We start from the raw sequence: 9,328 nt of genomic DNA, 5'->3' as shown, positions 1-9,328 counted from the left end.
GTGGATCCTGTTTTTTGAGAAAGAGTTTCAGCAGCAACAGTCAGAGTTGAAGAGAAAAGAAGCTGAACTCAAAAAGATATCCCAGATCATTGACACGAGGAAAGACATTCAACGAACAAAAACTCTTGAAAAGCAACGTCTTCATGACATTAAAGCTAAAGAAAGGAGAAGAGATGTCGAACTGAAGATTGGTGAAAAATGGGATGAAGCTAGGAGAGTACTTGATATGCCTCAGCTGAGCACAAATAATGATAGGCAGTTTCTACACCTTCTTGACAAGCTGGAAATCTCTAATCCAAACAATGACGTGTACATGAATGCTATCAAGACTGAAGTCTCAAGGATCACAGCTGCCTTTGACAGATCTCTAAATGAAATGAGCATATTTGTATATTGTCAGAGTGAAGGATCTTTCAAGGTATCACTTTATCTGTTTGAGAATCGTTCTTTATCAGAGATTTGGGTTCTTCTCAACAAAGTCAAAAGAAGCTCAGAATTGAATGAAGTCCTTCATGAAAGGCTAAAAGAGTTTGCTAATAGGGCTAGTTCTCAAGTGGTCAACTTGCCTTTTCAAGTAAGATTCTTTAAGTCGGACTGTCTTCAAATCTGCCAGCTCGATTCACAATCTCTTAAAGACTACTCTGCTAAGCATCTTGTCTGGATGGAACATCACTTAAGAACTGCTGGATACTCATCTGAGTTGAAAACTAAAGCTGCTAATCTGATTCAAGCTTATTGTGAAAAGAATATTAAAAGGTACAATCAGTTCAAGAATAAGCTAAAGTCAGTTGGAGTTCAACCAGTCAGACCAGCCAGCTTCACTTCAGAAAAGGATCGTGTCTTTGACAAGGAGTTGCTTCAAGATTTGGAAGAAGGTGAATTCGGAAGGGAAGACAACTGAATTCAATTAGCTCAAAACTTAATGTAATATGCTTAGAGCTTTATGAATCAAGATAGACAAATGTAGTCATATGTTCCGTTTAGAGGAACATCTATCTTGTAATCACTTGTAAATTTCTTTTGGAATCTGGAAAATGTTAAATATAATCCAGAACTTTTCTGCTATTTACTTTGCATTTCTATTTATATCTTTTTCTTATTTTTTAGTTGAGTTATCCTCTAGGTATTTGTTGTTATTGTCTAACAAATAAATAGGGGGAGATTGAAAGGCATATGTCATAGCCTATTTGTTTATTCGAGGATTTAACTCAACTCAAATAAGGATGTAACAAGTAAATAGTGGTTCTATCGTCAGAGAGATCTCTCAAAGTAACATATGTCAAAGGATTAAGTAACATTGTTCATCTACAGACTTGAGGACTTAATTCACTGGAAGAAGCTCAAGAAATTGATCAAGCCTCAATGATATAAATCAAGATTGTGGATTTAATCAAGTGACAGAGATCTCGTCAGGGTATAAATTAATTACAGGGATTTAATCTGAAGAAAATCAAGACATGAAGAAACATCACAGATGTTAGTCATTCATGAACCAGACAGTACATCGAGTGTCAACATTGAAGTGGTGAAATGGATTCATAAGTTTCAGTGATTTTCAAAAGATTGTCAGAAGAGTGGTTGATGTTCAAGATTAGTATTAATTCTCGATTAATTAATTAAGTCATATAATTTAATTAAGAAAATAAATTATATCTGCAAAGATTAATTTATTGATTAATTGAATTAATTGGTTCATTAATTCTGAATTATTATTATGCATTTTTCATAAATGATTTTGAATTAATATTTAAAATTAAATCAGCAAGACAAATATTTGAACTGGTATGACAATTGGATTATCATACCGAAAGTCTTTCCAAGTCTTTTTAGATTGTTTTTCCGATAGTCTTGCCAGTTCAATCAATAGTCCTACCGAAAGTTCTACCAGTTCAATCAATAGTCCTACCGAAAGTTCTACCAGCTAAAAGGATTGTCTTGCTGAGCTAAAAGGATTGTCTTGCCAATTAAATCAAGGGTTCATTTAATATAAAAGAACAGAAACTGAAGAACACAGAATAACATTGAATATCATAACAAACTGAAGAACACAGAACAGTAGAGAACTTATTGCAATTTCTCAGGACATTAATTTCTAGTATTTATTGTTAAATCTAAACCACTAGAAATCCTTTTCTTGTTCTTGTGTAACTATCTAGCAGATTAAAATCCCTAGAACTTAATCTCAAATTGCTTTTAGCATTTAATCCTTTTTATTTCAAAAATAGAAAAAGTTCATGTCGAATTTATTCTAGATTTGGAATAATTTATTTGAGATTAATCCCTTGTAAATGATACCGTTGTTGTAACACCTTTCAAGTTTAATAATAGTTTTATTTAACTTGAATTTTGTTTCACTTTTTTATTCCGCATTTTATTCGATTAAAACGGTATAGTTTGTATTCAACCCCCATTCTACAAACATATTGAGACCTAACAATAGATGATCCCTCAGACATCCTACAACCGAACAGTTAATTCGATATCTCATATCGAACTGTCTTCCCTGCACATCATACAACTCTTGTAGATGCATAAGGATAGTGTGAGCATCCATATGCTCATGTTGCTTCTGTAGCTCAATGTTTATGGAAGCTAGCATGATGCATTGAGCAACATTTGCATCATCTATCCACTTACGATACACAACATGTTCATCATTATGAGCATCGCTAGCAGGTTCAGTAGGCTTAGGTGATTCAAGCACATATTCCAGCTTCTCAACCCTGAGAACAATTCTCAGGTTTCGAAGCCAGTCAGCAAAATTAGGACCAGTCAACTTGTGAGCATCTAGTATACTCCGGAGTGATAGTGCAGAAGACATAACGAATATAGTAAATCTGTAAATGATGAACACATAACAACACTTAGCAAATATTTAATTTCATTTTAAGACACTATATGAATCGGGTCTTTATTCATAAGTGGCTCCCACTAGTTTATCTAATTTATACAATCCCTAAGTGAAAATTAAGCATTCATAATGCTAGTGGGAATAGGGATCCTACATTCCATCACACAACCTCGGTTGTAGCACGAAACGTCATGTGATGTTCAATAGGCAGACAACTCTTGTCAATTACATCTTATGTTATTCCCTAATAAAACTTTAGCCTCTTGAATAATTGAGTAACGGCTGTAGCATGACAAACTCAATATTCTAAGTCAAGTCTAACCCAATATTTCGTACAATTGAATCAGTCTCCAACGGCCCACAGCTGTAGCACGTAACGACCTTTAGATTCTAATTCAATGTACACATCTCTATGTAATAGACAAGTATTTCTTATTTCGAAATCAAAGCCCTCGGCTGTAGCACGAAACGACAATGATTTAAAAATAAGAACCACTTTCTACCATGTTAGAAGGCTATGACTGACACATGCCCGTTGTGTTATTGGCCAATTACTACTTGATATTATTTAATTTTAGAGGGATTATATTATGTTACAATCGTAATCATATTATAAAGAGATTCTTCCTTTTAAATTAAATATTCCAAATCAATAATCGATAATCAGATGATTCCCAGATCGGGGGGAGCATTGTCAAGAGGCGTCACTTAATACCCCTTTCTTACAGATAGAAATCTGCTTTTGACAGAATCATCCTTTCTCTCAATATTGAAAATTCATATTTAATTACGTGTTTCATAAACACAAGAATCTCATGATTGTATTCATAATATTATCGTTAAGGCAAGAACGAATCATATTCTAGATTTTCTAGAGCACGCCTTATATTGATTTAAGTTCACCTAAATCTATCATCGCATGGTAAACATAGGCATATATCTCATATATAAAATTAAATAAACAAGTAAATGTAAAGTACAATAAAGTAAATGTGTTCGGTTATGGCCCCATCCTATGTGATCTTTATCAAGCTCATGATAAAGATCAAGGTCAATCGAATATGGTGATGGAAATAAATACAACTACTTATTACATAAGTCTTCTTCTTTGTTTAGACTTCTTGTATGCCTCGTCTTCTTCTTTGTATCACCTCCATTCGATAGCCTTCTTGAGTCTTCAATTACATTACATGATTGAAAGTAAAACTAATCTAATGAACTTACAAAAATAACTCGAGTTACATTCGAGATTTATGATTACAAAGATTGACGACATGCAAGTCGTATTTAAAACCAAAACCAAAATCATTACACTAAGGTCGAAAGGACATAACCATCCACCATGCTCATACAACACATAAAAGCATGTTAAAACACATAATCTGATCTTAACATATCATATTAACCATGATCTAATCATAAAAAAATATGACAAAAATCAGAAAAATCAGAATCAAATCAGAAAAACAAGAATCACTGTTTACAGGTAGTAAACGACGTCAAACGCCTTAAAGATGAGTCATTGATAGCTTTATCTATCAGTTTTGTTCAGACGCTTGTTTACCTATGGAATAGGGTATTCGTTTGCATAAATCGGACACCAGACCCAGATTTCAGCAAATCTGCAGCAGCCAATTCAGAATCCGTATCTAATATGATTCTTATAATTAGAACAAACATAAATCATGTATATATCAGTATATATACAGATTACATAATCATCTTATGATTATACAACTCACATGAATATCATATATTCAAAATCATACATATATAAGCATATTATATCAACATCAAATCATGGCGAATCACGTACATGCTCATATATCGAAAACAGTTAAACACATAAACGAATTAAAAACTTTTCGCAAGTAGCTCTGATGCCATTGAAGGGTTTTTAGCACATAAACGCAACGAAAACATAAATTTAAATGTTAAAAAAAACCAAAACCCTCCGCAGGATCCATGCGAAAAATAATATTTAATTCGTAGTTCAGTATGTTTACATTAAGAAGCTTTGCGTTAATGGAAAGATGGAGGTCTTTAATAGCGATCCAAGAATGATGAACAGAAATCCCTAGCAGCTGCTCCTCAAGTGTGAAGCACTCCACCGGTATCCACCAAGAGTACAATGTGATGGAGGAGGAAGAGGTTGAGAGAATTAGTTGCCTCCCTCTTGTTCTACTTTAGAATTAGGGTTAATTATTTGGGTTGAGGCAAATAGGATTTATAATAGTATATTTACAGGCAAAATTTTTAGCTGAAAATTTTCCATAAAATATTATTATTATTAACCCTTTATTTAATTATTATTATTAACCAATTAACTAATAATTAAAACACCTTTTAATCATTAATCCCTTTTCTAAACACTTTAGAAAAATAATTCTCTCACTTGATTTCATTTTCAAAATTAAATTCTTAATTAATAATATTAAGAATTAATTAAATCTCTTTTAATCAATTATTAAATCTGCTAATTAATTATTCATTTCACAAATAAATAATTACCAGCCATTATTAATTAATTCCTCCACCATTAAATCATTCTCTTTTATGGTGTGACCCTGTAGGTTCAATATTAAGCCGATAGTAGAAATAAATAATAATAAAACTATTTAATCATTATTTATATAAATTCTCTAATTCATTAAATATGATTATTTAATAAATTAATCATATCTATTCTACATCGTGAGGGATACTTCTCAGCATATCGCGACTATCCGGATAATACGAATTCACTGCTTAGAATACCAAGAACCTATTTAGTTAGTAGTTACCGAACAATCAATTCCTTCTACCCTGCAATGTCATGATTAAATACAAGGCATGAAACTTGTGTCAAGCCTATCTTATTTAATCATTTGCTTTCCCATTCACTATGCTTAGTTCTATTTAATGTAAATTAGAAACTCCTTTCTAATTTCATTCACTTTGGCCAGAGATTCCTGAACTAGCATAAGTGGACCAGCATTGAACATTCTCTTCCTTCACTGGAAGGGGTAGATCCTTTATTGATCATACACTATCTTCGTGTACAAATTCCTATACCCAGTAGAGCCCTTATAATTGTCCCTGGAGACTAAGAACTAAACCAAAGCATAGTTCAGTGTACACAAGATGACTATGATGACCTCAAGTCTAAGGATACTTGTACAACTATCACTATGTGAACAACTGCTGACACGTGAGTGAACTCCATCAGTTGTTCAGCTGTGTGAGTCATGTTCAGTGAACTTATTCTATAATAAGCACCTACATACTAGCTATAGTGTCACCACACAAATGTCTATGAGAACAGACATCCTTCATAATGAAGCAAGCATAGTATGTACCGATCTTTGCGGATTACTAATTCCCAGTTAGTAATCCTACGACCAGGAAATATTTAAGTTTAGAGTTATCATCTTTTAGGTCTCATTATTATGATCTCATCATAATCCATAAAAAGCTTTACTCTAAACTATGGTATATCTTATTTAAACACTTAAATAGATAAAGCCAACAATAAAACCAAAACAAGTCTTTTATTAATATCAATGATATCAAAACAGATTACATAAAAGTTATTCCTAAATCATCATACATGATTGGACTTAGGACACATCTCTTTCAATTAGCGCGTGTTTTCGCCCTAACAAGTTTTTGGTGCCGCTCCCGGGGACTCGGTGTTAATTTTTAATTTATGTGCTTGACATCAGTGGTCGTTAAAGTTCACTGACTCGGATTCTTTTACTTTTATGGTTTATTTTTTTGTGTTTCAGGTACTCATTACAATGGGAGATCCAGCAGCACGAACGAAAGCCTTGATGGATTTTTCTCAACCCAAGATCAATGACATTCAATCTAGCATTGTCCGGCCAGCTATCACAGCTAATACCTTTGAGATCAAGCCTGGCATAATTCAATGGGTGCAGAATTCAATCTAGTTTGGGGGTTCTCCAACTGAAGATCCCAATATGCACATTAGGGACTTTATTGAGATCTGCGACACCTTCAAGTTCAACGGTGTTTTTGAAGATGCTGTGAAGCTGAGACTGTTCCCATTCTCTCTGAGGGACAAGGCTAAGAGCTGGTTACACTCTCTACCAGCTGGTTCGATTATTACTTGTGAAGATCTTGCTCAGAAGTTTCTTACTAAATTCTTCGCTATGGCGAAGACAGCTGCAATCAGGAATGCTCTTACTCAATTTGCGCGACAATCAGGAGAATCTTTATATGAAGCTTGGGAGCGCTACAAGGAGATGCTTAGGAAGTGTCCTCATCATGGAATGCCTGATTGGATGATCATCAATTATTTTTACAATGGGTTGGGAGCACAGTCCAGACCCATGCTCGATGCAGTAGCAGGCGGAGCATTATGGGCGAAGAGCTATGAGGAAGCTTATGATCTAATTGAACTGATGGCTGCTAATGAATATCAGTATCCAACCCAGAGATTACCACATGGCAAGGTAGCAGGAGTTATTGAAGTGGATACAGCTACGGCTATCACTGCTCAACTAAAGGCGTTATCTATGAAGATCGATTATCTGGCTAACTATGATGTTAATCATATAATTAGTGTTTGTGAGCTGTGTACAGGTTCGCATGCGATGGAGCAATGCGCTATATCTAGTGAATCAGCTCAATTTGTGAGCAACTTTCAGAGATCGCAGCAACCAGTTCCAGACACTTATCATCCTAACTTTAGCTGGAGCAACAATCAGAATGCGATGCAACAGCCGTTTCAGCAGTTTATAAATAAGGAATTCAATGCTCCTGTTTTTCAGCAACAACTCACATCAAGACAATAACTCTAACTTCAAACTCATGATGCAGGTCATTCGTATGAAAAATCTGAATTGGAGGAGTTGAGGCTTATATGCAAAAACCAGGCTCTTATATGCCAAAGCCAGGCTATTTCTATCAAAACTCTGGAGAACCAAATAGGGCAAATTGCTAATACCTTATTGAATCGACCACCAGGAACGCTTCCTAGTGATACAAAAACAAATCCTGGCAAGAGGGAAGTTGAAGAATAGGTGAACGCCATCACCTTAAGGTCTGGAAAGGTTGCAAGCCCCCAAATTCACCAAGACAAAGAGCGTGAAAAATCTCAAGTTTCTAGAAAATGTAGTTGTGGCTGAAGAAGAAGTGCAGAAGGAAGCCGAGGTGGAACCAAGGAAGACTACTGTGGAATGCACTCCTCCTGAGAGTAATACAGGGGAGAAACAGATCTATCCTCCACCTCCTTTTCCTAAGAGATTGCAGAAGAAAAAGCTGGATAAGCAGTTTGAGAAGTTTTTGGAGGTGTTCAAGAAACTTCATATCAACATACCTTTCGCTAAAGCTCTTGAACAGATGCTTAGCTATACGAGGTTTATGAAAGGTATTCTCTCTCGGAAAGTGAAGCTCGATGACTTAGAGACCATTGCTCTAACGGAGGAATACAGTGCTGTGCTGCAACAGAAGTTTCCTCCGAAGCTTAAAGATCCTGGAAGCTTCACTATTCCTTGCACCATCGGAAACTTGTCGTTAACAAGTGTTTATGTGATTTAGGAGCTAGCATCAATCTGATGCCCTTATCTATCTTCAAGAAGCTTGGACTGCCTGATCCGAAACCAACATACATGTCATTGTAACTAGCTGACCGTTCAATCGCTTATCCATGAGGTATAGTAGAGGATGTCTTGGTCAAGGTGGATAAACTCTTCTTTTTTGCTGACTTTGTAATTCTTGATTTTGAGGAGGATAAGAAGATTCCCATCATCTTGGGAAGACCATTCTTAGCTACAGGACGAACTATGATCGATGTGCAAAAAGGAGAGCTTTCGATGAAGGTTCACGATCAAAAGGTCACTTTTAATGTGTTCAAGGAAATAAAGTTACCCAAAGCTAAAGAGGAGTGCTTTAAAGTAGAGCAAATGCATGTTTTGAATGCACCTCCGTGGAAGAGGAAGTTGGATTTGCCATTCGATTCTTTTGGGTTAGCAGAGCTGAAAATTTTTCAGGAGCATTTTGAACCATTTATTCAAGAAGCTCCCATACTTGAGCTCATCCGAAAGCCAGATCACTTGAGTTATTCATTCTTAGGTGCACCATATGATAAGGGCTTGGGATATATTTTTGATGATATAGAGAGTGGCTGGACGGATATTCCCTTGCCTACAGAGGGTTCTTTTCATGTGCAACAGGTAGTTGATAGGACTGGTATTGGTGATGCACAGTATAGAAGATTGACTAGGCGTATGGAGGCCATGCATGTCATCCACCGATGTTTTCCTGAAGATTTGACACATGCTTTCGGTACTATTGTCCGAGGCACTGGTGGCGAGGTTGATTGGCCACCTGATCCTCCACCCGAAGAGGGTGACTCTCCTGCTAATTAGGTAAGCCTGAAATCCTTATTATTACCTTTAATGAGGACATTGAAAATTTTAAGTTTGGGGGTGATAATGTAAGGATTAGTAGTGTGTGTCCATATAGATTCAT

At 35.5% G+C, this 9,328-nt stretch overlaps 1 non-coding gene across 1 annotated transcript; it reads right to left on the bottom strand.

Moving 5' to 3' along the window:
• Positions 1-7,020: 7,020 nt before the first annotated feature.
• LOC141694670 (small nucleolar RNA R71) lies at positions 7,021-7,127 on the bottom strand. Its single transcript, XR_012563957.1, has one exon. It is a non-coding gene; the product is annotated as a small nucleolar RNA R71 (small nucleolar RNA).
• Between the last annotated feature and the right edge of the window lie 2,201 nt (positions 7,128-9,328).

This window comes from Apium graveolens, chromosome 10 (assembly GCF_009905375.1).
Source record: "Apium graveolens cultivar Ventura chromosome 10, ASM990537v1, whole genome shotgun sequence".
NCBI classification, from domain to species: domain Eukaryota; kingdom Viridiplantae; phylum Streptophyta; class Magnoliopsida; order Apiales; family Apiaceae; genus Apium; species Apium graveolens.
Note: the sequence above shows the minus strand (reverse complement) of the source record. Positions and strands in the feature narration are given on the sequence as shown.